At 47.4% G+C, this 27,425-nt stretch overlaps 1 protein-coding gene across 1 annotated transcript in view; it reads left to right on the forward strand.

Moving 5' to 3' along the window:
• The window catches only part of LOC147725719 (uncharacterized), a 454,500-nt gene that overhangs the window by 212,053 nt on the left and 215,022 nt on the right, over positions 1-27,425 (forward strand). The window lies entirely within an intron of this gene.

Here is a 27,425-nt window from a genome sequence, read left to right on the forward strand (position 1 = left end):
GGCGGTGAACACAAAGGTGTGGTGAAGGGAAACAACGTCTCTCTAAATTATTTTAGTTATTCTCATGAACCCCTCATTTATTCCTTCCTTCTCTTATGAGCCACCGGGGAAACCTACCACGTCCAGAAGACAGGGTGAAGACCACCCGTGACCATTCATCACCTGACACTTCCCCGGAAACCTCAGAAGAAGAAGACCACTTCGAAGAAACCTTACAAGTTCCTATCACATCGTCATTTACTTTCAATAAACCTTCTTCCTTTAAACCACCACTACCGCCTCCACGTCTGTTTATCAAACCCGCCCTCTTACAATCACATTAAATGAACATGTGAATACTGATATGCATGTAAACCCACAAAGACATATAAAAACCCTTGCAGGTATGCAGGCACTGACACAAGGACTGTACACCACAAACACACAGGCACTGACCCACTTTTTCACAAACAGAGCTAAGCATGTATACAACACAGAGGCACACATATTCAAACATACACATACACACACAACAACAGGCACAGTACTGAATCTACAGTCAGCTGCACCCTCTGAACAGAGCTGAGAGAAGCTGCTGAGAGAAACCCAGTGTGCCAAAGCCGAGTGTGTTGCATGCGCCACGCGCTGTCCCATACCTAGGTCGAAGGACTAGTGCCAATGTGGGGTGTATGCAATGGACAACTAAGGTGGTAGTGCCCTGTGTGCAGACGGAGCAGCCCCATGCCTAGTTCGCACGATTTGTGGCAGGGGTGTAGTGTGTGCAGGGGCGGCTGGAGTGGTGCACGCCGCTGGTGTTTGTACCCAGTGTGCAGCAGGTGAGTGTGCAGGCGGCACAGCACCTTACCGAGCTCGCAGGACTTGTGGCAATTTGCAGGGGGGCGGCGTATGCCGCTAAGGTAAGTGCCCAGTATGCAAGAGGAGAGTGTGATGTACCCGCCGCACGCAGCCCCTCGCCTAGCTCGCAGGATTAGTGGCATGGTGCAGAGTGTACAGGGGGCGGCTGAGGTGGTGCACGCCGCTGGTGTTAGTGTGCAGGAGGAGAGTGGTGCACACGCCACGCGCAGGACTTGTGGCAATGTGCAGGGCGGCTGAGGTGGTAGTGTGCAGGTGGCGCAGTCCCTTCCTCACCTAGCTCTCAGGACTTGTGGCAATGTGCAGGGATGGCTGAGGTGTGCAGTGTACAGGAGACGCAGCCCCTTCCTTACCTAGCTCGCAGAGCCAGCTGAGGTGGTGCGGGTTGCAGCACACTAGCTCAGGCTCAGCCTTGCCGGGGCTCTCGCAGCCGCTGAGCCGCTTCAGCTCGCAGGAATCCCTTAGGTCGGGCCATCGGAAGAGGCGGCAGAGCAGGAGCGGCAGGGCGGCCCGCGGCCGGGCCTCGGCGGGCAGCAGGAGGCAGGCGGTCCGGGCGCCCCCGCGGCTGGGAGTCCAGAAGGGCGCAGGGTTCAACATGGGGCCAGAGGGGGGCACCCAGGGGAAGATGCAATGTTGCAAAGAAAATAAAAGTGGCTGCACAGCAATCCGGGGCGTCACATGCCCCCCGCGTTCGGGCTCCGTGTGCACATGATCCTGGCGTGGACGTGGGGTGCGAGAGGGCCTTCCAGGCGCTGTGCTGGTACTGGTTCCCCCCGTTAGATTCAGCATCCCTCCTTTCACGGGGGGGGGCGGGAACAAAGCGCGAGGGGGGGTGCAGACTCACTGCATTTCCTGGGGAGAACGGAACATCTCGAGCATCCGCTCAACCCCAGCTCCACGAAAAAATGGCGGCCGCATTGCCAAGGAAAAAAAATAAATTACCAACCGCCCACCGGCGCATGACGTTTTCAAAGGGGCGGAAAGGGAAAAAATCGGCGGAACGCCCACCAATCGCCTCGGGAAATGATGGACAGTTCTCTGTTCCAATTGCTAGCCTCCATTTATGGAGCTAGCCAATGGAACAGAGAGGCGGATCTAAGGCCACATACTGTAAACAAAAGTTTTCGACTGCGCGAACGCTGCTGCGCAGCAGACGCCAGGCGAAACCTAAAAATGACTTTCAATGATGATTGAAGCAGACAAACCCTCTTTCCCCCTCCCCTGCCTTCTCTCAGGACGTGACGTCGAGAGACACGGTTGAGGGGCTTTATGCGAGCTATGAATAACCAGCCACTGGCACTCGCGGGCGGCCGGCTGGCGTCCAGGGACATGCTGCCTCATCACGCTCACAGGGCAAGAAGACAGTGGAGCCGAGGAGACTATATGCACACAGACACGGACTGCCACACACGCACACACACATATACATAATACACTCACTACATAAATGCACAGGCACACATGTTTACACGGGTATACTATACACACATACGCTTGTGTACAGACGCTGAGGCACTCAGAGGAAATAAGAAAGTTAATGATGCGGCTGCCATTGTTAAAGTTGTAGCGCGGCGCGTCTATATTTATTTTAAAAAAGATGAAATGTTGCCATCCATATCTTATGGTTAAGCCTCGCATTATAAAAAAAAACACTCCATGCGCGCGTTGTGCCCTTCGCGAGCACATCGCCTGCAATGAAGACAAGGAGGGAGGGATGCCAGTCCTGGCCGCGGCGTCCTTCTTCTCTGCTCACAGGGAGGCTTCGGGTATGATAATTCAACCCTGGGCTCTGTATGCAGCCTCCAGGGAGCAGCAGGTGCTCCAACCCTCGAGCTATCTCAGCATCTCTGCCTGGATTTCTAAGACACATGACGCGGAACACAGCTCACCGGCTGACTCGACGTGTTCTTGTGCCAAGGAGCAGTGCCCTTCGTTGCGGGTGACACAGCAGGTAGGGGTTCGCAGCCACGCAGGGCCCGGTCCCGCTGAATCAGCCGCATCGATAGGAGCCATTAGGGGCAGGCGACGCTGCCGATCAAAAAATGGCGGCTTTCACTGCGAGCTACTGGAAGTCATCGAAAGATATTAATTGTAATTCAAGTACAACACAGAATAAATGCTCCAGCTGCAAAACACTTTAGTAAAAAGACAGGCAAACTCAGTCAAACAAATGCCTTATGGTTAAGGGTCAAAGGCAGCCATCAGCAACTGACCTCAACTCACTTTCGGAAATGCGAGCAAGAGCTAAATGGACGGTCACGTGCCTAATTCCAGTACGAGAGAGGAGAACCCTGCCGTAGATAAGAAGGCCCTATGCTAGGGTCCTGTATATTTAGATACCTTAATGGACCAGAGAGCAATACCAATGGAGACAATTACCACATTTGTATAGAGTCCATATTTCTCTTTATTTTTTTCTTTTACTATTTTATCATTAGGTTCATACAGTGGTGCAATTAATTTAATCTTTAGTAAACATATTCAACACTTTGAACATGTAGAATTACAATTCATAGAAAATTCATAGTTCAATGTGAAGTCCCACACAGGACCACTCATACCTCATCAATCCTCACTCAAGACTCAATCATACAACATCATTCATACTTCATAGCTCTAATTTAAAAACCAAATCATGGTAGACAAATGTCTGAATAGAAGGTCAGATGGAAATACTCCTTGCATACAAAGGGGCTAAATCAGATGGAAAAAAAAGGGGCCGATCCAAATGATAGCTAAGGATATCTGTCTTGAACACCATAGATGCCTACGTGCGTTTCGGTGAAGCGGCCAGGTCAGGCCACACCTTCATCAGGGCCAAGAGGTACCGTGGGGTGGGGGAACAACACTATGAAACCAAGAATAGATGGGATCGTATTGCGTGGGTTCAGATTCACAAAAGTTTCGGTGACCTTGTATCGTTTATTGGAAAGTCCAAGCAGGTTTATGGTGTTCTTTCGCAATTCAAGGGAGTTTCTGGGGGGTTCACTGGTTTATATCATAGGTGGCTGGGCTTAGGCAGAAAAGGGATATCAGTCTCAGTGTTTATAGGTGGATGAAGGACGGTAGGTTCATCTCAGATAAGCAATTCCTGTTTTATATACAATGGAGGCAATGACGTGTCTAATTCCAGACAGCACCGCACTGCAAAAGGCCCCGCTACGTCAGACATCAAAACTCACATGAAACCCTGCGCCAGGACCTCGTCCAACTCGCACTTCCTGAGCAGGTACCGGACCTGTCAGCACACGCGTTGTCCCTGCCAACTTCCAATAAACGATACCCCACCTTTTACACACAGCACAAACGCACCAGTATGCCAAAGCGACGAGTCACGCCTAATGCAGCTGAATCAGCCCAGCTCCATAAGAGGGGCATTCACGGAATACAGAGTTTAATTGAGCCTTTAAAATGAGATAAATGCTGTGGTGCTGTAAAGACTTCAGGAAAATGTCACTTAAACTGGGAACTATTCTAGCACAGAGCAAAATCTAAGAACGATGAAAAAACACACAATTACCAAGCTGTTTCCTGGTGAAAGACTCAAGATAAAATGCGTGTGCATTTACAAAAAGCAAGAGAGGAGCCTCCACACGACCACGTTTCTCTGAGGCGAAGCAGGAATGCCTCGGAGAAACGGAGCCTCATTTTGGGATTCGGGGGCGTGTTTTTCTTTCTCTCCTGTTCCCATTGGCTGGCAGGTAAATTTCCAGCCAATGGGAAGAGGAAAGAAAGAAAAGAGAAAGAAAATTAAAAACACACGCCTAAATCCCAAAAAGACGGGGCTTGAATGGAAAGACGCCCCTCTCCTCCAATGGCTGGCCTCCGTTTAGGAAGCCAGTCAATGGAGAAGAGGGGCGGGCTTCAGATGCTTACACAAGAGTGAAGGAGCCCTCCAATACAGCCCTGAGACGTGCTGCAAAATTGTTGCAGCTTGTGCCATGCTCCACAACATTGCAACCAGGAAAGGGACACCTATGGAGTTGAGTGACTCCGAATCCTCTGACGTGGAGGGACCTGGACCCATACACATGGAAGCTGGCATAGCTGCTGCTGCAGCTGGCCGACAGAGGCGTGATGAGATCATGCGAAACTACTTCTAGGTGAGTGAAAATGATACACTGACAACTTCTTGCTTTGCAAACGTGTTTACTACCCAATTGCAACAATGTAACACATCCAAAAAAACATGGATGAACTCTCCCAAACAAAAGCACGTTTCCATCACAGTGCTACTCAATCAGTCATTAGTGCAGCAAGCGCTACACTGTTGCTGGCCCCATATCTCCCGTGTGTGGTATTTTCTTTTTGATACAGTCCCTATTGTAGTGTGGCAGGCCTGGTGCTCCGGCCACTACGGCGCCTCTCAACAGTGGGTGGTGGTGTGTTTGAGCTCCGCACCGACTGTGAGTCCTCCTCACTGGGGGTAAGCACCCCGGGACCAGCAGTGCGCACCGCACGCAGCTCATCCAGGGTGGCAGTTGACTGCACCACCACAGTGGCTATGTCCTGGATACCATGCGAGAATTCACGCTGGGTCTCTATGGCACGCCTTGCCAGCATATTGGTGGAGGAGGCCAGGCGATTAATAGCACGCGTGTAGTGGTCCATGCGGGCCATTTCTTTGCGCCTGGCTGCACGTTCAGCTCTCAACTCTGCAGTCAGCTCCTGCATAGCCCCCCTGATTTCCTCCCGTATTCCTCTGTTCCCTGCCCTGATCTCCCTCTGAATGGCCTTCATGTGCTTGGCTTGCAGGCGGTGAACCTGCAGCATGTGCATTTCCAGGCCTGCGAACACAGATTCCTCTTGTTGGACATTGGAGCTGATGGCCGTGCGGGGTCTACGCCTGCCTCTGGACATTAGTCTAGACTCCTGCTGCTGGGGTACTGGTGCATCAGACTGCACATTTTCATTTTCATCCTCATCGTCATCCATAATCCTGAATGGCCTGACGTTCCTCCTACTGTGTCCCTGTGGCCGGATGAAAGGACTGTCCTCCCCATCTGATTCATGGCCATGGCTGCCTTCTCCTGAGGCTTGGGGTCCTGTCTCAGTTGCAGTGGCTGTAGCCTTCCCACTTACAGGTGCTGTGGATAGAACAGCACACATTAATTTTTTTGTAATTATATGTGATGTTCAAATACATTGTTTCACAGTGTTCCCTGACTTTACTTGTGTCATTCACCTTTCCTGACCTGAACATTTGTACAAAGTGAAAATCTGTTGCTACAATCAACATTACAGACTATGGTGACTACATCTCCCATAATGCATTGCTGTGACTGTCTGTGTAATTGCTCTAGCCTGCCATGTGGTTCCCCTAATCCCTAGGTTGCTGCAGGGGGTTGCTGGGGGTGGTTTAGGGTGGGGAGGCATGCTTCTTACCTGGTCTTGCAGCTGGTTGTGCTGAGCTGTCGAGCACGGACACGCCTGCAACACTCTGTGGAGGCAGTGTGGCCTCTACCAGCTCCTCCAGTTGTGTAGAGTCAGGGACGTTGGAGGTTCCCCCACCGGTGAGCTGGGACTGCTCCAGCCTGGCAGCCAACTTCTCCTTGGAGTGCTGTCGCAGGTCATACCAGTGCTTCCGCAACACTTCCACTGTCCTGTGGGTGACTCCTAGGGCATTCACTTTGGCTTGGATGCCCTCCCAAATCCTCCTCTTGCTGGCTTCTGGCACCTTGTGGGAACTCCTCCCAAATAATGCATCATGGTGTGGCACCATTTCGGTGATGAGAGTCTCTAGTTCAGCCTCTGAAAATTTGAGCTTCCTCTTCCTGCCTGCTTCCCCTTCTTGCTGCTCCTGCTGGCTTGCTGGGACATCCTGGCTTCCACCTTCTGCCATGGCTCCTGAGTTCCAAACAACACTCTCACATTCTCTGTCTCTATCCTGAAGCACCATGGGAAATCACTCACTTCCTGGATGGTGATGTCATCATTATGCAGCAGGATTGCGATTGGATGTTTCCAGAAAATCGCCAAATTGCGATTTTTCGAGTGGGAACATCGCAATTTAGCGATTTTCGGGCTGCGATCACGCTATTTTGCGATTTACCGGTTGCGAACTCGCTAATTTGCGATTTTTAACGTTTAAGGAATCGCTTAATTGCATCGGGCAAAAATTTAGCGATTTTGGGCGAATCGCTAAAAATTTGCGATTGCGTTGTTACATCCCGATTTGCGATTCTGAATTAGCGATTCGGTAATAATCGCTATTTCAGAATCGCAAATCGTTTTCTTGATACATATGGCCCATAGTCTGGCTACACCGGCTAGGATTTTCATAACTGAAACTGCTCCCTGTTGCGCTCTTCTTGACTGAGAAGCCGAGGTTTGAATTCAAACATTGTGAACTTTGTTTATGCTCAAGTTTCTGTGCTTGTCATTTCTTTTGAACTCTGGTAAGATTTTCATTATTTAATGTTGCTGATTTAGGTACTTGCTTTCTTTGTTTGGCCTTTTGCAGGATTACTTTAGATTCTTGTTTGACTGGTCATGGCCACTGCCCAAGTTGCATTCAGCCACCACCTTTCCTTCTAAAAACTGGAAAACCTGAAGTCAAATGCGTGGAGTGGCACAGGAACTTTGAGAACTATTGGACTGCCATTGATGCGGACAAGTACACTCCTCCTAGGAAGATGGTTTTATTATTTAATTATTTGGGTGTGGGCAGTCAGAGGGGTTTTGACAATCTTGCTCCAGTTCCTGCACCTGGAGGAGAAGGTGCTCCTTAGAATCCTTATCTTGAAGGCAGAGAAAGGATGAAGAAACAGTACTCTGACAAATCAAGTGTTTTGCTTAAGGGGTTTAATTTTGCAAAGTGCAAACAATCCAGTAATGAATCAGTTGAAGACTATGTGGCTGCCTTGAGAGTCTTGGCAGGGAAGTGTGAATTTGGGGCAAATGTTGATGTTTATATACGGGATCAATTTGTGTTCTTTTGGTTTTAAAAAAAAATTAGGAGCGCCTGCTCACGTGAATAATCCTACTTTAGCAGAAACGATAGATATAGCCAAGAGTATTGAGAGATCCATTATAACCTTGAAGGTGCTGTCCAGTCACCCAGGGCAATTGCAGGCGGTCATCAACTTTGTTACTAATGAGGAGGTAGTATGTTCTGTGAGTAACAAATTCTCACATGACAGGAGAGTTCAGAGAGGTCAACAAACTTGTGGGCAAATATGTGTTTTAGATCTGGGTCCAGGAAATACATTGGTAATAGTGCATCTTGCCCGCTGTTGGGAAGAGGTGCAACCGTGCCGTAAAATGGGCCATTTCCAAGGCGTATGTAGGGAAGCAGCTGTTGGGGGAAGTTATCATAACAGAGTCAAGATTAGCAATGTGAATGTGAAAGATGTTGAGAATGAAATGTGTGAAATCCTCAACAAATTTTCAAATGTTTTGTTAACTGTGGAATTGCCCGCACTGGCGTCTCTTACTTCAGAACAGACAATCAAAGGGCCTATTGTAGATGTAATAATAGATGGGAAGTAAGTCCATGTGATGGCAGATTCGGGGGCCCCTGTCACCCTATTGGCTGACCACGCATTTTCAGGTTATGGCAGGTTGAAACAGCTTTATGGTCTCATGACATCACTCCCAAGGCATTTGGGGAGCAGGCCATTGACCTTCTGGAATTTTTTCTGGTCCACAACAGCGTGTTTGAGAAGGTCCATCACCACAAAGGTGTACATGGCAGTGAAAGGGAGAGATTGTGTTCGTTGGAAGGATTTGGCAAAGCTTGGCATCATCTTGTGTCCGGGACAAGATCCTAACAACAAAAGAACCGGGGGTCTATAACGGAGCTTCAAGTACTCCGAGCTGCTGCAAAACTCCTACATAAGTGAGTTAGGCGCTAATAGAGCTACAAAAGTCTCTATATCAAAATGTGTGCCAGGACAAACCTGTCGAAGGACCTACTGAGATTGTTGGTAAGACCCGTACAGAGATGTGTTGGATTCCCATCAAATAGGTATGTAGATCAAGTGTTCTCATTTGGTCATCCAAAAATGGGGTGGTATGTCTCTTGATCAATGAGACCCATCCATCGCCCTTACTCAATTGGGTCGCACCATCAATCGCTAAGGTACCCATGAACACATGATAAAGATGGGATCGAGTGCAGTGCAAAAATCAAAAGATGTGTGAGTTAAAAACAAGGGGTAAAAGGATCAATAGGCGAAAAACTCTAATGTAATTTGTCCTTTCCCTCAAACAAACAAGAACAATGCAGAGGAAGCAGTCTAAACATATAACTGCATTTACAAGGCCAACATGTTTCAGCCGGTAGGGACAAGATCCCATGGCTTTCTTCAGGGCCAGAGTTCTAAGCATTAGCTACTGCATACATAAAGTGAACGTAACGACAAACTGTAAAGGATATACATAAATAGTCCAAAATCGTGTTCCTCTGTACCAAACGGTGTCTCTTACATCTGAATAGTACAGGGAGTGTACCTCACCTTTCCCGGAACCCAGCTCAGGAAAAAGGAGGCCCCGCTCTGTCCGGCGTTGTCTCATCGCAGGACCCGAGCTTTGTGAGCTTTTAATATGTTTGGAATGTATTTAATAAGTGCTGTGGACCTCTGGGTGTTTGAGATATCAATATAGTATCATCTGCGAATAGGAGGGCTGGAACGCTTTCTCCATTCAGTTTCGGCGCATCGTTGTTACAGGCCTCCAAATATGTAGGGATGTCATTAACAAACATTGAGAATAATGTGGGTGTCCGCACGCAACCTTGGCGAACTTTCCTCTTAATAGGGATAGCATTTGTTAGTTCGCCGTTCGGGCCCCATCTTACTTTTGCGTAATTATTTTCGTGCAACCTTATAATCTGCTGCAAAAGGCAAACTGGAAGCCCTTGACAGTGTAATGACTCCCATAACAAATCGGGTGGAATAAGATCAAAAGCTGCCGTAAGGTCTACAAAAGCAACATACAAATGCCCCTTCCTTATCTTAACGTACTCCCAACATAAACAGCAAAATCTAAAAACCTGGTCTATAGTACTTATTTTGGGTCTAAAACCTGACTGGAACTTCGTGAAGACAGTTTCCTCCTCTATCCATGTGTTCATATGATTTAAAATATGCCTTGCATACATTTTTTGTAAGATATCCATTAAACTAATAGAGCGGTAGTTAGCTGGTTCACTCCTAATGCCCTTTTTAAAAATCAATACGATTTCCAACGCCCTCAGGGTATCTGGAAAATCCACACCTGCTGCTAAAGCATTACACAAATAATGAATGTAAGGTGCCTAGACGTTAATTTCGTGTTTATAAATAAATCGCCTGGAATTTTATCCAGTCCGGGTGCCTTTTTGTTTTTACCGCATTGATAGCTAACACTGTTTCCTCTAGTTCAAACTCCAATTTTGGTATACTAGGGTTTAACAGTAAAACATCCTTATTTAGAACCCTAACATTTTCGGTGCCCTGTAAAGCTGGGTCAAATTTTCAACCCAGGTTGTCTCATCAAGAAGGACATCCTTGACTACTCCTCCGGTACGATTCCCCTTAGTCACTAATCTCCAGAAGCCCATTTGGTCCTTGTTCTTAGCAGCCATCAACAATTCTGACCAAATTTCCTCATCCCAATTTGTTTTTGCCTTCTCTTGTGTTTTCCTATATTCCTTTATGGCTTCCTTGATTTCTATGGGTTTCTTATTTTTTATTGTTTGTAATAGTCTAACCTCGCCATTACGGCAATCCTTGTCATACCAAGGTTTCCTACTTAACGTTAAATTTGCATTTTTGGTGATTTTTTTGGGCATTTTTGTTACCAATGGTATTAATGATTTAAAGAAGCCCTTGTGCAAATCTACAAAGACACTCCCTTCAAGTGGTATACTTAGGTGTCTACGGAAAGTGTCAGCTAGTGTACTGTATATTTCTGCTAGTACTTCGCCATGTTCCAGCATGTGGGCCCATTTCAATGAGCGGCGATTATTACTGGTTAGTATGACGTCATTAGTTTCATTGACTAATTTACTATTGGTAGTTAAGCCAGGCACTAAACTATTAAGGAATAACAATTGGAGCGGGCAATGGTCCTCTCAATTCTAACTACAACAAAAAGGGGAGAGGAGAGAAACAATGGGGTGGATTCAGTCTCCCCAGGCATAATTTTGTAAACAAAAAGAATCCACACCGGGAGTGTCTAGAGTAATCCCCGTATTGGTGGAGAGCACTCAGCGTTCTTTTGATACCCCTCACACACCAAAAGGACCCTTGGTGTCATGCTTCATCATTAGGGTCCTCGCACCCCTCTACGGGGTGCGGCGTGCTACTAACCAACGAGATACGCGGGAGCACTTAAAGATGACCCTGTGTGGTGTGCAAAAGGGGTTGTGTCATTCAGTGAGTGGTGGGTTTGAAGTGAAAATAGTGAGAGAAATTAAAAAGGGCCTGGCACATGAAGGTTAATTAATTTTAATATGCTTCAGTGCTGGCACTGTTAAAAGATATGTGTCGAGGTGTATGTGTATATTAGGGTACAACACCTCATTTAGTGCCTCAACATGTTTCGATGCAAAGCATCTTCTTCAGGACGGGGGTGCACAATCCCCACCTTACTCACAGTTGGATGTCAAAGGACATCAGTAGCCTACCAACAAAATTCATTTAGGTCGGCTTTCCGAGGCTAAAATGTGCCTACTTTTTAAAGTTTCCTAAATATCATCAATGTGTAGGAAATAGAAAACAAGAACACAAAAAGAGAAAGAGGCAAATGGCATTATATTAAATGGTTTTCCAGATTCTGGTATAGTGACCTAAAAAAGTTGTGGGGGCATCAATAGCTAGACAACATTTGTCATTCTAGTACCGTGATGTGCTCTGTAAAAAAGAAGACAGACACAGTGGGACACACACACACATAACATAAATCACACACTCTATTTCCATATCCATTGAGTTTGGTGGTTTTTAGTCTCAGTTGTATGATCATAGATAGGAATGAAGGTGGAACATACTTGCTGCCAAACACTTTGCTTGTACCATGAGCCTGTTTTTCGGGAGGGGTGATATGCTCATTGGCGTACTGAGTTTCGGGAAAAGGAAAAACAGGGGAAACAATCGCAAAAAGTAAATCTCTTCATGTTCTTTTTGACTTACTCGGTGTAGTTTTGCTGATGAATCCCTCTTTTGTCTATTGGCTGTGCCGTACTTACAGAATCACGGAGAATCCCTCTCTGTGTCAACCCCTGTCCGCGGCTCCGTCGGTAGTGGTAGACAGGATGAGCTAGGTTTTTTAACGGGCTGCCAATTAGCATTTAATTCCAGAAAATAGCCCATACTCTTCAGTACACGGCAGACGACGCATGCGCATCAGCCTGCCACATCGTTTTACACATGCGCAGCAGCACCCTACCATCGAGACACTTCTCGCGAGCGTGACCGCTACTGCGCATGCGCCCCGCTTCCACACTGCCATCCTCAGAAGTTCGGCGCACGCGACAGGCGCTGCTCACTCGAGATTAGAAACAGGTGAAGGGCTCATCCGGTATAACCATGTATGGGGGGAAAAGGAGGCAAATGATTAAACCAGGGGCGAAGGAATATATCAGTTAATGTTTTACAATCGGCAAGTATCTAGGGAAATAGCAGCCATATTTATATAAATAACTTAAAAGAAAATGTAGACTATTACAATACAATCCAGTTCACCGAAAATAAATCTGCATACAAAATATTATAAAACTAAAAACCAATATCTTAAGCAGCAATCTAGAAGTCAAATAAACAAATGTTCTGCCGATACACATTTTATAGCTTTATTCTCTTTTGGATTAAAGCCATCTCCTTTGCAAAATAGTGTTTAGATATTGTGAAACGGCAAACACAATGGGTTTAGATGTGTTGTATTTTAAGACCCGAAAAGCCTCCCTAAAATGGACTAAGCCCAATTGCAGCAGAGCTGTACAAGCAAGTACCGTCTCGCTTGTTGGTTACCAGGGCAAAAGAATAAAATATGCATTTCTGTTTCATCATGTGTAATGCATACAGGACAACCCTCCTCTTTCTGCCCAGCCCATTTGTTGGTGACCGCACGTACTGGCAAAGTGCTATATCTAAACTGTAGATACAATTTTCTTGCCACCTAAGGCAGGATATCGTCCAAAAAGGTTTCTAGGTCGTAGTTGTCCTTTACTGTAAGAAACTGTGTCGTTAGGGAACCCAGTTTAGGATTTGTCTGCATGGCTTCGAGTTTTAGGGTGCGATAGGTCTTAGGAAGTAAAGCTCGGGGAACTAAAATACTAGTAGTGCCTGGAGTGCTCCACAAAGAAGGTTGGCCAAGCTTTTCACATTCATGTTTCACGTGAGCAAACCAGGGGACCCTTTTCAACAAACCCGGATAGGATAAAAGCTCTTTGGTCTCTACCTGATATGCTGCTAGTTCGGGAGTGGCCCAAAGTCTTCGCCAGAAGGTTAGTGGTTTTAGGGCACTCTCATCTTCGATTGTCGAAATACCCAGTTCTAGTCGTAGGGGAATTAACGGGGTACCCATTGGAAGACCCGTTATTTGTCTTAAAAATCTGTTCTCAACTACAGCTAAGGTAGAAGACGAACAGTGCCCCCATAGTTCTGCCCCATAAAGAGTTGCTCCACACACTTGAGCACTGTACATTTCTAGCACGGGACCAATAGGTTTAAAGGGTGATTCCCTGGCTATTTTGGCTATATTCCCGGCAATCTGTGATAGCTTGAGCTTGGCCTTCGCTATTTGGGGCGCCCACTGCTATCTTCTGAGAGGGTTACGCCACTTGTGGGACACCCCCGTGCCGCACGGCCACCAGCTGCTGCGTGTGCCCCATTGCCTGCCTTCTGCCTCGCCGCCGGCCTCGCTGCCACCTTGGTCGCTCCCCTTTGGTTTTCGCCAGTTGTTTTTCCCTAAATTTGTGCTTGTTTCTTTTGTGCCGTGTGATCGTTTCTTTAGCTGTTTTTACCATTGTTTTGCCCGCCATTTGTGCCTGTATTTTTTGTGCCGTGACATCGTTTTCCTTCCTGTTTTGCCTTTTATTTTGCCCTCCATTTGTGCCTGTTTAATTTAATGTAACCTCTGTGCCGTGTTTCAGTTTCCTTCCTGTTTGCCCGCCTACCTCGCCGCCCTCCGCTCTCCCTCCCCGCTTCCCGCTTCCCGCCACCGCCATTTGCCCCGCCCCTTTTCTATTCTGTTCCCTCCCCGCTCCCGAATCCCAGCTGCTCCGCCCACCCGCGCACTTCGCCTTAAATGGCGACCGTGCGAACGCGCAGCGGTCACGCGCAGCGGTCACGCGCAGCGGGCGCGCCGATTGTGCGCCGAAGGCGCGCCAAAGGTAAGCCCGTCTGCGCCCGTCCGCGACCGGATCGCGACCAGCGCCAGGACCCCTGGCCCCCGAAGACCCCGACCGACCCGCCTGATGTACTCCGCCGCCACCCTCATCGCACTCAACACCGGCCGACTCCCAGAATGCCATCAAGCCACTCCACGAAGTACCCACGGACCTTTCAGCTGCCACGCCTCCAAATTCACCTGCATCCGGACCTGCCTCGCACCAGCACCCGCCAAGTCGAACACCAGCAGCACCCACCTCAAGTGCATCCTGCTCAACACCCGCTCCGTCCACAGACACGCCATCGAACTCTGGAACCTTCTAGACGCCACAGCCCCTGACGTTGCCTTCCTCACGGAGACCTGGATGAACGCCTCTTCAGCTCCCGACATCGCCATCGCTATCCCAGAGGGCTACAAGATCGTCCGGAGGGACCGCAACGCCAACCAGATGGGAGGAGGCATCGCCATCATCCACAGGAACACCATCCGTCTCACGACCAGCACCGACAACACCCTGACCACCGCCGAACACCTGCATTTCCAGATCCACACCAACCCGAACACCACCCTCAGAGGCACCCTGATCTACCGACCCCCTGGACCACGCACACAATTCAGCGAGGACATCGCCGACTTCGTCAGCCCGCATGCCCTCCCCTCCGCTGACTACATCCTCCTGGGGGACCTCAACTTCCATCTGGAGAACAACAACGACCGCAACACCAGCACCCTGCTCGACAACCTCTCCAATCTTGGACTCAAGCAACTGGTGTCCACCCCCACCCACCTCGCCGGACACACACTCGACGCAGTCTTCTCTTCCAGCACAGACATCGACTTCAGCCACGCCACAGAGCTTCAATGGACGGACCACAGCTGCGTCCACTTCACCTTCAAGAGAACGACGACCCACCACCACCAGCAACAGGCCGCCCGCAGAAGCTGGAACAAGATCACAGCAGACCAGCTCGCCACCTACCTGAGCCAGCACCCTCCTGCCAGCTCAGCGAACCCCAGCCAGGCCGCCGACAACCTCACGAAGTGGATCAGCATCTGCGCGGACGAGCTCGCCCCGCTGATGACCCCGCCCAGCAGACCCGGTAGCAAGAAAGCCCTGTGGTTCACCGACGAACTCAAGAGCTCCAAGAAGAACTGCCGAGCCCTCGAGAAAGTCTGGAGAAGGGAACCTACACCGGACAACAGGACCTCCTTCAAGCTTGCCACCCGGAAGCACCACCAGCTGATCCGCGCCGCCAAGAAAACAGCATTCAAGGACCGGTTGGACAACAACGCACACAACTACAAGGAACTCTTCAACATCGTGAAAGAGCTTTCCAACCCCAGCGCAGGAAACAACGACATCACCCCATCGCAAGACCTCTGCAACTCCCTCGCTTCATACTTCCACAACAAGATCGCGGACATACACAACAGCTTCAACAACCAACCAACGCACACCATGGCCGAACAACCACCCCCCACCACCACCCTCCACGCCTGGACCCCGATCAGCACCGAAGACACCATCCGCACGATGAACTCCATCCACTCCGGATCACCGACCGACCCCTGCCCTCACCACGTCTTCAACAAGGCCGACGCTGTCATCGCACCCCACCTGCGAGACATCATCAACACATCCTTCGACACCGCCACCTTCCCTGAGAGCTGGAAACACGCCGAACTCAGCGCTCTACTCAAGAAACCAACAGCGGACCCCACCGAACTCAAGAACTACCGCCCCATCTCGCACCTCCCGTTTCCAGCCAAAGTCATCGAGAAGACCGTCAACAAGCAGATGGCCGCCTTCCTCGAGACGAACGGATCCCTCGACCCCTCACAGTCCGGCTTCCGAGCCAATCACAGCACCGAGACCGCCCTCATCGCCGCCACCGATGACATCCGAGCCCTGATGGACAATGGAGAAACAGCGGCCCTCATCCTCCTAGACCTCTCCGCGGCATTCGACACGGTCTGCCACCGCACCCTAGTACAGAGCCTCAGCAACATCGGAATCCAGGACAAGGCGCTGGAATGGATCATCTCCTTCCTCGACGGAAGAACACAGAGAGTCCGCCTACCACCGTACAAGTCAGAGGCCTCCGAAGTCATCTGCGGCGTCCCTCAAGGATCATCTCTGAGCCCCACCCTCTTCAACGTCTACATGAGCCCCCTCGCGGCCATCGTACGCAAACACAACCTCAGCATAATCTCCTACGCCGACGACACCCAGCTGATCCTCTCCCTGACCAACGACCCCGCCTCCGCCAGAGCCAACCTGCACGAAGGGATGAAAGAGGTAGCCGAGTGGATGACGACCAGCCGCCTGAAACTGAACTCTGACAAGACGGAGGTCCTCATCCTGGGCTCTTCACCCTCCGCCTGGGACGACTCCTGGTGGCCTCCCGCCCTGGGCACCGCACCCAAACTGACAGACCATGCACGCAACCTGGGCTTCATCCTGGACTCCTCCCTCTCCATGACCAGGCAAGTCAACAACGTCTCCTCGGCGTGCTTCAACATCCTACGCATGCTACGGAAGATCTTCTGGTGGATCCCCACCGAGACCAGGAAGACCGTCACCCAGGCCCTCGTCACCAGCCGACTGGACTACGGCAACGCCCTCTACGCCGGTACCACCGCCAAGCTCCAGAAGAGACTCCAGCGGATCCAGAATGCCTCAGCCAGACTCATCCTCGACATCCCACGAACCAGCCACATCACCGGACATCTGAGAGACCTTCACTGGGTCCCCGTCAACAAAAGAATCACCTTCCGCCTCCTCACCCACGCACACAAAGCCCTACACGACCAAGGCCCGAGCTACCTCAACAGCCGGATCAACTTCTACGCTCCCAAACGCCTCCTCCGATCAGCCAACCACGCCCTCGCCGCCGTCCCCCGCATCCGAAGAGCGACTACAGGAGGAAGGTCCTTCTCCTACCTGGCCGTCAAGACCTGGAACTCCCTCCCGACCGACCTGCGCCTGACCCAAGACCACCTCTCCTTCAGGAAGAAGCTGAAGACCTGGCTGTTCGAGCAGTAGCGGCACCCCACCACCCCCCTCCCAGCGCCTTGAGACCCTACGGGTATGTAGCGCGCTATATAAGTGTCACTGTTTGTTTGTTTGTTTGTATTCGAAGACAGACACCCTTTCCAGACATGAACCATTCAGTTGTGGATTGGGACGTGTTGACTTAGGAGGGTTGACGATCATAAATTTTGTTTTTGTAGTATTAATCTTCAAACCCTTTGTGCTGCAAAATGAGGCAAAGCTATCGAGCAACCTCTGGATGCCCATCGATGTTTTTGACAAGAGGAGGGTATCATCAGCAAACATCAATGCTGCCACCTTGGTATTTGCTAACTTTGGGGCATCGTTATTTGGTAGCTCAGCCAGAAGTGTAATTAATGCGTTGACAAAGAGGCAAAACAGGGTCGGTGCAAGCACGCAGCCCTGTCTTACAACTCTGCCAACTGAGAACCTGCTAGTTAAACCTCCTCCCTTTCCACATCTGACTTTGGCATAAGTATTATCATGCAACCTGATCAGGATATCCAGTAGATATGGAGGGATCTCCATATCTCTTTGAACCCCCCATAGTTTGGGTCTAGGAACAAGATCAAAAGCAGTTTTCAGGTCCACAAATATCAAATAGAGGCTGTCACCCTCTATTGATACCGTCTTCCACGTGATTAGTTGTAATCTAAACACTTGGTCGAGTGTGGAGTTATTTTTCTTGAATCTTGCTTGGTAGGAGCTGATGATGTCATTTTCTTCCAACCAACCCTGGATTTGATCCAATAATACCCGAGCAAACAGTTTTTGTGTGACGCCGATCAAGCTGATCGGTCTGTAGTTTGCTGGGTATAATGGAGAACCCTTTTTAAAGATTGGATCAATTTCTGCCCCGGCCCAGGTGTTAGGGATGGGCATACCGTTCATGATGGCATTGAACAGAACTAAAAGATAGGGGCCCCAGATTGCAGGTTCTTCCCGGAACATGTCTCCAGGGAGTTTGTCCAACCCTGGTACCTTTCCGGTTGGTAATCTTTCTATTGCTGAGGTGACCTCTCGAAGCGTGATCACTTCGTAGCTAGCATTTGCCTGTGTGCTCAGTGGTGTAAATTAAGGTTCTGCACATGCGTTACCCAAGAAGGACGTACCCTTGGGGTCTATTTGTAGATCCTTTTCAGGGTCATTTGCGGACAGAGCTGAAAAGTGCTCGGTCCACACTTCAGCAGGAAGATTAGATTCACAAACGGGGATACCCTCCTTAGACCCCGTTCTAATTAGTGACCAGAATGTTTTCATATCCCGAGTCAATAGGGCGGATGTAAGATTTAGCCATTTGTTTTCTTCCCAGGCTAATTTTGTACTTAAAACTACTTCTTTATAGTCAACCCGTCTACTCTTTACCAGTGACTTTTTGCCCCCTTTGATAGCCTCCAGAAGCTCTGTTTTGGCTTTACAACATTTATTGTTATACCAAGAGTATGGTCGATCATCGGTTCTCTTTGTTCAGCTAATCGGATTTAAAATGTCAGCTAGGTTATCAATAAGCTGATTGTGAAGTGATGCAACCGAATGTAGATGGACGGGGTTAGTTCCATCAGCCCCAAGCATAGTTAATTCCTGCAGTTTTGGAATAACCGTTTGGTAGAGCTCCATCAATTTCTCCGGGGACTCTTTCATTGCCCCCCATTTTAACCTTCTCCTGTCATTAGTCAGAGTTAATCTATCATCTAGTGGGGTTCCAGTGGGGGGAGCTATACCAGAATCTGGGACCCCAAGGAATAGAGACAGGGCGTTATGGTCACTATCCATCCGTGTGATGACCTCAAAGTCCTTCACCCGGTGCCAGGACCTACACTTAACCAGAATGTAATCTATTTGGGAGGCCTGGCCAATTCTATTAAATGTCGGCCTACTCGGTCTATCTGAAGGAGTGCGGCCGTTGCAGGCCCTCAGCGAGTGGGTTAGTGCAATGGCATTAATTTGTAGGACCAAAGGTGACCAGGCTTTTGGTGGAAACGTTTGGGGGTCAGGTATAGCCCACTGCAGGTCCTCCTCATTAGTAATAGCCTCAGGTGTAGCTATGAGGGGTTCAAAGTGGCAGTTTAAATCTCCACCAACTATCATGACTGAGTTTGATGGCACCCTCGGGATGAGGAGGTTTAATTTCTCCAAGGTTTTAGATTCCTGGCTAAATGGTAAGGGCGGGAATAGATGTTAATAATTGCAAGTTTCAGTTTAGATGGAAAGGTGAGGAGTACCAATTGGATATCTGGGGAGTGGGTATTCAGGGACAAATGGGTAACAACCCACATGGGAAGCCACCCACACAGACAATCCACCAGACGACCTTCCTCTCCCCCCGTACTAGCAAGTATATTATGAGTAACAAAACCCACCCTTGCAAAATCTTCTCTCACCCATGTCTCCTGGAACAGGCAGACATCAAACTGGTCAACGAACAAACCCCTTTTGGGGGCAGATAGTTTAGCCTTAATGCCTGCCAGATTCCATGAGAGAATCTTGAGGTTTCCACAATGCCTTGATGTAACATCAGAGCGACTAAAATCGATTACTGATGGCATTTGGAGGTTACTGGAATCTAGGACGTCCGTAGATGAATTGATGGGAGAAGAAGTTGGAGCGGCCAACGGCAGTTTAGATGATAAAGGTGCCCCTGTTTCCGCCCCAAGGATAATCCCATCAAATATATCCAAATCCTGATTCACAGTGAGCATGGATGCCCCTGGGGGGCATCCATGGGTGGATTAATAGGAATAGTTGTTAGGGTTGCCAACAGTAGCTTAGGTGGGGTAAGTGCCCCTATTTCCGCCCCAAAGATGGTCCCCTCTGACATATCCATTTCAGGGTTCACAATGGGCATACATTATCCCTGGTGGTCATCCACCACATTCCCATCCTGACTGTCCATACTGTTCTCACGTAAACTCCTATCTGGTTTTGATTTTAGTCAACCCACTTCTTCTAGAGGGCATAGCGGTTGCCAACAGGCAAATTATAAAACAGCGGCCTAGTGGTGGAATAGTTTCAAATCGGCCGTTGACCCTCCATCCTCTGGGAGTTGTAACCTAAGAGCGGCATCAGTCGCTCCTCTCCAGCATAATTGGGATAGAAATAGTCTATGGGGAGCATTCTAATTCCTTTGTCAGATTCGTTGGGGGGACTTCTTTGATGTAATAGGGAGCTTACTATCTGGGGGTTTTTAAAATGAATAATAACACAATCACCCCTAGTATTTTTCTTGTTGGGTCCCACCAAGTCTACCCTCCTTACCATCAATATATCCTCTGCCCTCTCGTTGGGTAAATGCCTGTGCGTTGCCAGCCAAGATAGGCTCTTGTTCCAAAGATCCAGCTGTGACTCCCTCTGGGAGGCCTTTAGAGATGGAACCCCTGCTAGAACCACTACATAGGGTAGTGATTGGAGAGGGAGATCAATTGTTGGCAACACATCAACACATCAACTCCCTGGTCACATCTCATCCTTGGCTTCTTGTTTGTAATCACCCTCCCCATTGTTAGCTTATGCTTCCCCTTTTTTCGTGCAACCATGCCCTTGTTAGGTGATAATGTTACACTTAGTACACAATCCAGATGTACTGGAGATGGTATTATATCAACTACAGGGGATGGCGGAGTAGCAGATGGATTCATTTCAGTAGGGGGTCTGGTGAGGAACAGCAAAGCTCCGGGGTAATGGAAAGCCGCCTTTCAGTCCGTTGTATTTCTGAGGTAACAACACCCAGGGCCCTTTGCAGCATTTTATCAATTGAAGTTACTGGCGGTGGTATTGCGGCCGGTAGTGAACCCTTTGCAGCATTTTATCAATTGAAGTTACTGGCGGTGGTATTGCGGCCGGTAGTGAACCCTTTGCAGCATTTTATCAATTGAAGTTACTGGCGGTGGTATTGCGGCCGGTAGTGAACCCTTTGCAGCATTTTATCAATTGAAGTTACTGGCGGTGGTATTGCGGCCGGTAGTGAACCCTTGGCTGCATTTTTCTTTGCGATACAAGGTTTCCCCAAGGTTTTTTAGCTGAAAGGAAGACTTTAGAGGGAGGCACACTTTAGTCTCAAGTACTGTAAGATGTATTTCTACTCTATATGGCACCCCAGTTTGCAAAATAGACCAGGAAGTATAGGCAATAATATCTTAGTTTTGATGAGCCCAACTAAAGTCCCCAAACATAGCAACTCTCTACCCCTGGGTTAGTAGCTACAAATCAATTCACTGTAGACAGAACACCATAAATATATTCCACGTTCCCACAGGGGGACTAATTACTTGCTGATTGTTGGATAGTCCATAGATATCGTCCATAAGGAACCTTTTCTGTTGGTTGTGTCCTGTTGAAGAGACAAGGGATATGGCCCTGCCCTGCCTCTTCCTGTCGCGGGACGGGCCTGCCCTTGGCCCGGGCACGTCCCGCGCTTCGGGAGTCTGGCGGCAGTTTAGTAGCGCCTCCTGGCGCGAAAAGGTGACGTTATGAGCGGGCGCCTCCGGGGACTCTGGGAAATGGAGTCCAACCTGGGTTACCCCTCGTGATGTTTTTACAGCAGGTAAGCGGCGGTGGAGTTCCCCGTGAGCTCAGGAGATGTTGTGAATTGCGGCGTTAGCAGGGACCCCACTTGTTTCAATATACTCATTCCACTCCGTGTCACTAACATTTTTCCTGAGCCCGGCTATATTCCATGAGATTAAGTTTAATCCTGGGCAATTACTATCCCTCACGGCTACCAAAGATTCATTTAACACAATATGACTTGTATTTGCAGTTTCCCTTGGCAATGCTGCTTCGCTAACCAAGTTCGGTGTAGTTTTTGTAACACTAAATCATCCCCACCCATATCAACCTCATGCACTATAGGTACGTTGATCTGTGATACAGTGTGAGAAACAACCTTATCACCCTTCATATCTAGTTCTATTGGTGTGGCTAACTTTTCATCTCCCAGAGCTATTGGTAAATACAGTAAATCAACTGCCTCAAAGGAAGAAAGTTCTTGAAATCTGTTAGCAATAGGGAGGGGGGACAAATTATCACAGTTCCAAGTTATTTCTCCAACAACTGGTCTATAAAAGTACCCAAGAGGGAGGGCATGGATATTGGTATTCTGCGGTAAGGTCTCCTCATGTATTCTTAGCAAGTTGCGCCTAAAGTTTACGACTATACAGTCGCCTTGAATATTTTTCCTGTGGACCCCCACCCACCCTACCCTACGAACCATTAGCATTTCATTCATTTTTTGTGGGTTGAATCTTTTGAACTTTTGAAGTCAGTCTACAACTTTGGTTCTTAGGTTATGCCATGTTTCGGTTTGGCCCTGCCTTAGAGCCGGCACACCAGTTAGTATTAGAACATACGGGCATGCAGCTGGGGGTAGATTTAAGTTATCATGATTAGGGATTAAGTCGGTTTCACTTAAACTAAATACTGACCCCCTTATGTCAACATTGTCAGGGTGGTCTGCTCCCTTCACAGTTGGGTCTGTTCTTCTCTCTCCTGGACGGTTATTCTTACTTTGAGCATCTTTATTTCCTAGTGGTTCAACTCTTTTTTCCACAGCGCCAGAACTATTCGGGAAATCTGTTCTAGGTTGCGCTAGGGTATATCCGTCAGCACTCACTTCCTTAATTTTGGGATAATTATTTCTGTACTCAGCAAGTAATTTGGTTCCTTCATCAATGATGCCACTTCCCTTTTCAAACATGATATCTAGTTTCGCTATAGCCTGGTTTATTTGGGCAATTTTATCATCTATGTCCTTCATTCTAATGCCCAGACAGTCCTTTATTTGGGCCTGGACGGAGTCCAAGGTGGTCTTAAAAATATCTGCAATGATTTGCTCTAACGTCTCAATCATGCCATCTACTCTATTAGGGTGAGGAGAATTTTCAATCTCAGTTTGAGTACCAAAGGTCCTTCTTGAGGTCCCCTTATAGTCAATCAATTCCGTATCCCCTTTATTTGTTGCCCCTAACCGCCTAGCATCCCCATTATTTTTGGCATTCCGTTTTCCCCGCGATGTAATCTTTGATCTTTCTTTTGTCAATCCCTCCTGCCTTAGCCCTCGAAGCCTTGTTGTTATTGATGGTGTTGTTGATACATCCACATCAGGAATGTCATTATGGCTAAGGGCCGGGTTTACCACAGGGCTGCCTACAGTCAGAGAAGAGGATACAATACTATTGGTCGTGGGCATTTGTGGGGGATCGAGTAGAGTTGGTAAGCCACATTCCTTATATATTGGCAGTTGGGATGGATCAAGAGATAATCTTCTTTCGACAAGTTCGATTTCATGGGTTATGAGTGATTCTGCCCTTAGGATAAAGTTATCCAGTGTCCCTGCTGTGCATGTTCGTTTACTCATGATTGCGTACTAAGTGCAGCTTCTCAACTATGCAGGGTTTCTACTCGAAACTACACTAGCAAAAGTATACCTAACTCACAGTCAAAAGGTGAAAGAAACCTACGGCTACTTGATGATCACAACTACACATCTAAGTGGACAGTAAAGAAAAAGGAAAGAAACACTCCCTCCCTCCCTTTTACTTCCAATACCTAGTTGATAAGGACCGGTTAAAGTAGCCACCCAATGCCTAAAGCCACAGTTCAATAAACGTTTGCTTTTTGTCCGTACACACTCTGACTTACAGTAGAACCAACACAGATCTGGAATAATTGACTGTAACTATCGACATACCCTGTTGGTCCATAAAAAAACAATGTCCAAGAGGGATGGCCCGGCCCGGCCTCCTTCGGCCTCTGACGGGCCAGCCCTTGGCCCGCCCGCGTCCCGCGCAGCGGGAGCTTGACCGTCCTTTTGGGTGCCTCCTGGCGCTCTCTGGATGTGTCAGCAGAGTGCGCGCCGCAGGGGGCGCTGGGAGGCGAAGTTCTCCTTGCCTACGGAGTCACGTCCACACAGCAATGGACCCCAGTGACTCTCGGCGGTGGCGGCTCCCTCTCAGGCAGTGCCCCCACAAGATAGCAAAGATTCTCGGCGGTGGCGGCTCAGGGCAAGGTCTCAGGTGAGTTTGCAGGTTCCAGCGAGCTCCCACCCACCCCTCCTTTAGTATTTACAACATTCGAGGCTTGTTCATAATATATTATACCCCGTAATGGCCAGTAACACCATAATTTATAGTTATTAACGCTAATGGTAATGACACGCTTACCGTGACATGTGGTATTCTTGGTTCGTGAAAAAAGGACTTTCATCCGATTTCCACATTGTTCTACAACTGATTAACTGCCCATCAATTCCTTAACTTTTTCATAGTGAGCCCCTGCACATCTCTCACTTATCAGTGATAATATAGACTGGAAAAAGTAAGTTGCAATTTATGTGAAAATGAGGGGAGCAAATGCTGCCGCTGATGATTATAAATAAGCAGTTGAGAAACTGCTTCAAGATGGCCGCTTCGGTTATTTTCGTCATCGACCGCATATTCGTGGGGAATCCGGGAGAGGATTGTGAAAATGCATCCACATCTATTGTGATGAAAGTGGCAGAAGTATTGATGTTACTGGTTTTGCATGCCGTAGCTGCTTAAAATTTGTAAATAAAATCGACTAAGAATCAGTAGTGATTTGTGATTGAATTTAACGTGTCAAACCATGTTGCAAGATGGCCGTGGCTGATAAAAAGGTTTCAGACTGTCGTTGGATAACCTCGAGAAACAGATTGAACCAATTGGCTCAATGGGTGCAGTATTTAAATTGCTCCATGGCACCCACTCGGTTGCACACCCTTGACATTGGATGTCCTGTGGCCTACTCATGCAGGTAAGCGATTATAGTCCAACTGGGGAACCACGAGTAGCTTGGGGCGCGTCTCTAATCCTTTCTGCTTTGCATGTTTAATGGTTTTAATTAGTTTCATATTGCACTAAATAGCTGCTGATGCTGCTCATATAATCAGAGCTAGCAATAACGGTGTTTAAAAAAAATTATAGTTGGAGCTGGATTGCCTAATGTTGGAGCAGGAAATGGGTTTTTGCAAGATTGATTGGTCAGGCTTTGAGTGGTAATGCTTATTAACAGACACCCAATGATACATGATTGTTGTGTGACCTTAACACATATATACTAGTTTAAGATGATTTGTTGCTTTATAAACATGAGGCACGTTGTTATTATTCTGTAAATAATCATTTAGGTAGCGTCGAAAAGCTTATCAGGCGTAATAAACTAAGGACCGACGTAATTACGTGGCCTTACGACCTACAGTGGGGAGTTTAAAGTTTTGCAGTAACGACGAAAGTGAATAGAAACTGGTACGTGCATTACAGGTTTTATGGGCTGGGTTCTTTGTTATTATGTCAGGGACAACTAATGTTATTGTCATTTCACTTACAGACCACGGTGGATAGCAATTGACTTGGATCACATGTTGGATGGCCTTAAGTTTGGATTGTGAAGTGAATATAAGTAAGGGTGACGATTAGTGGGCGAGCGGGCTTTCGAATAGTGTTTGGTTAGTTATTGCACTCTGGGGAGATTTGTTTGATGTCGTCTTTATCACTTTATAGTTACAAATTGAAGAAAATGTCTTTTTGTTTTATTGTAAGTTGGATAACATATCCGAAAAGGTTGGTAAGTTTAGTTTGCTTACTATTATGGCATGACTACATTTAACAGGACGGTGTACCTACCTATATTAATGCATTTGGAATACAACAGGTCAGTCTCAATGATAGGCTGAATGGGAGCAACATGACATGGTTGAGAAAGGAGGCTTTAGAATTCATCCCAAATTGGAGAGCATATATCTTTAAAAATGATGGCTAAAATCAAACACATCAGTAATGGGTAGATAAGTCAAAGCTTATCAACACTTCCTGATTGGGAAGAGACTTGGGGTACGAAATGAGGATATTATCATGCACATCGAATAGGTACTGCTTTTTATATCATGGTCTATGTATAGTCCTAATGAAATGGGTTGCATATCTGTCTCTTACCAGATTTAAAATACACACTTTTTGAATGGTCACAATATGTAATGTGTCTTTGTATGAGTTTTATTGTAAATTTGTCATACTTTATTAATTTGAATATGTCCTATTTTTGCTTTTCATGAAGGGTTTCTTGATGTTTGTTTATATATCTTGTATATAATCTGTTAAATGTGTATCATATCTTTTGCGTTATTGTTTGTATTTGTTTTAGTCATATTGGGTTTTGGTTTTAAAGTTGTTTCTTGTATGTGTTTTTAAACAGACCTGAAGAAGTCCTGTGAAACAGGGACGAAATGTGAAGTCTGTGAACTAGCTGTGTCAAGTCGTTTGTATCACGTACTTGCGATGCATGAATAAAAAGAAAAAAGAAAAGAAAACATGGAAAATGTTTCCTCCTTTTGTTGGGAAATGTGTTTATGTTGTCCTGTGCATTGCATAAACTTTTTGTTTATGACCTTAGTATACACATTACAACAGTGAGAATTATCCTTAAATGAATTCTGTTATAGTTGAACAAACAGGTTAGGACGTTCAAAGTTTATGTGCTCCTTCACTTTGCTCATTTGCTCAATCAAAATTGGGGGGTTTACGTAACGGTTGTCCCTGTGAGTGAGCACTCAATAAAATAAATAGGACTGACAGTGTGCAGGCAAGTTTAGACCACAACCGGTTTTGCAAACACTCCTTTTGCTATCAATGATTGAATGCTCATGAAAAAAACATGTTTAGAGTCAGCAAAGGAGAATCCACATTTTCTGTTCCAGTACGTATTGTAAGAGTCAGCAGGCCTTCTGTTTTTTTAATATATTTTATTTATTTATTTAATTCTATTTTATATAGCGCAAACTTTACCCGAAGGTCTCAGAGCGCCTTACATTAGAACCAGTTTCAATACATAAGGATTTAGGATTATGTGTGTTACATAAAAGATACAAGCAGAAGAAATTGCAAATGTACAAGTTGTAAGGCCACACAAGGAAGTGATACAAATGGATGGAATAAGGACAATGTGGTTCGCTTAAAATCAAGCGCACATGGATATTTTTAAGCGTGTCTATGCTGAGAAGGAAGAGGTTGAGGACTGTACCCCGAGTTATGAGGTTGAATTTGGGTCTGAGCAAGTAACCAGAACTCCAAGCATTATGCCCAGTAATAGTGAAAATGGTTCTGGGTCCATTCTGAAAACAGTAGTAACAGTGACGCATTTCAGGCGTGCGCGATGAAGTGGAGCAGGTGGGCGTGTTTTCTCGTAGTCGCCG

The sequence above is a fragment of the Lissotriton vulgaris genome, chromosome 3_2, assembly GCF_964263255.1.
Source record: "Lissotriton vulgaris chromosome 3_2, aLisVul1.2, whole genome shotgun sequence".
NCBI lineage: Eukaryota > Metazoa > Chordata > Amphibia > Caudata > Salamandridae > Lissotriton > Lissotriton vulgaris.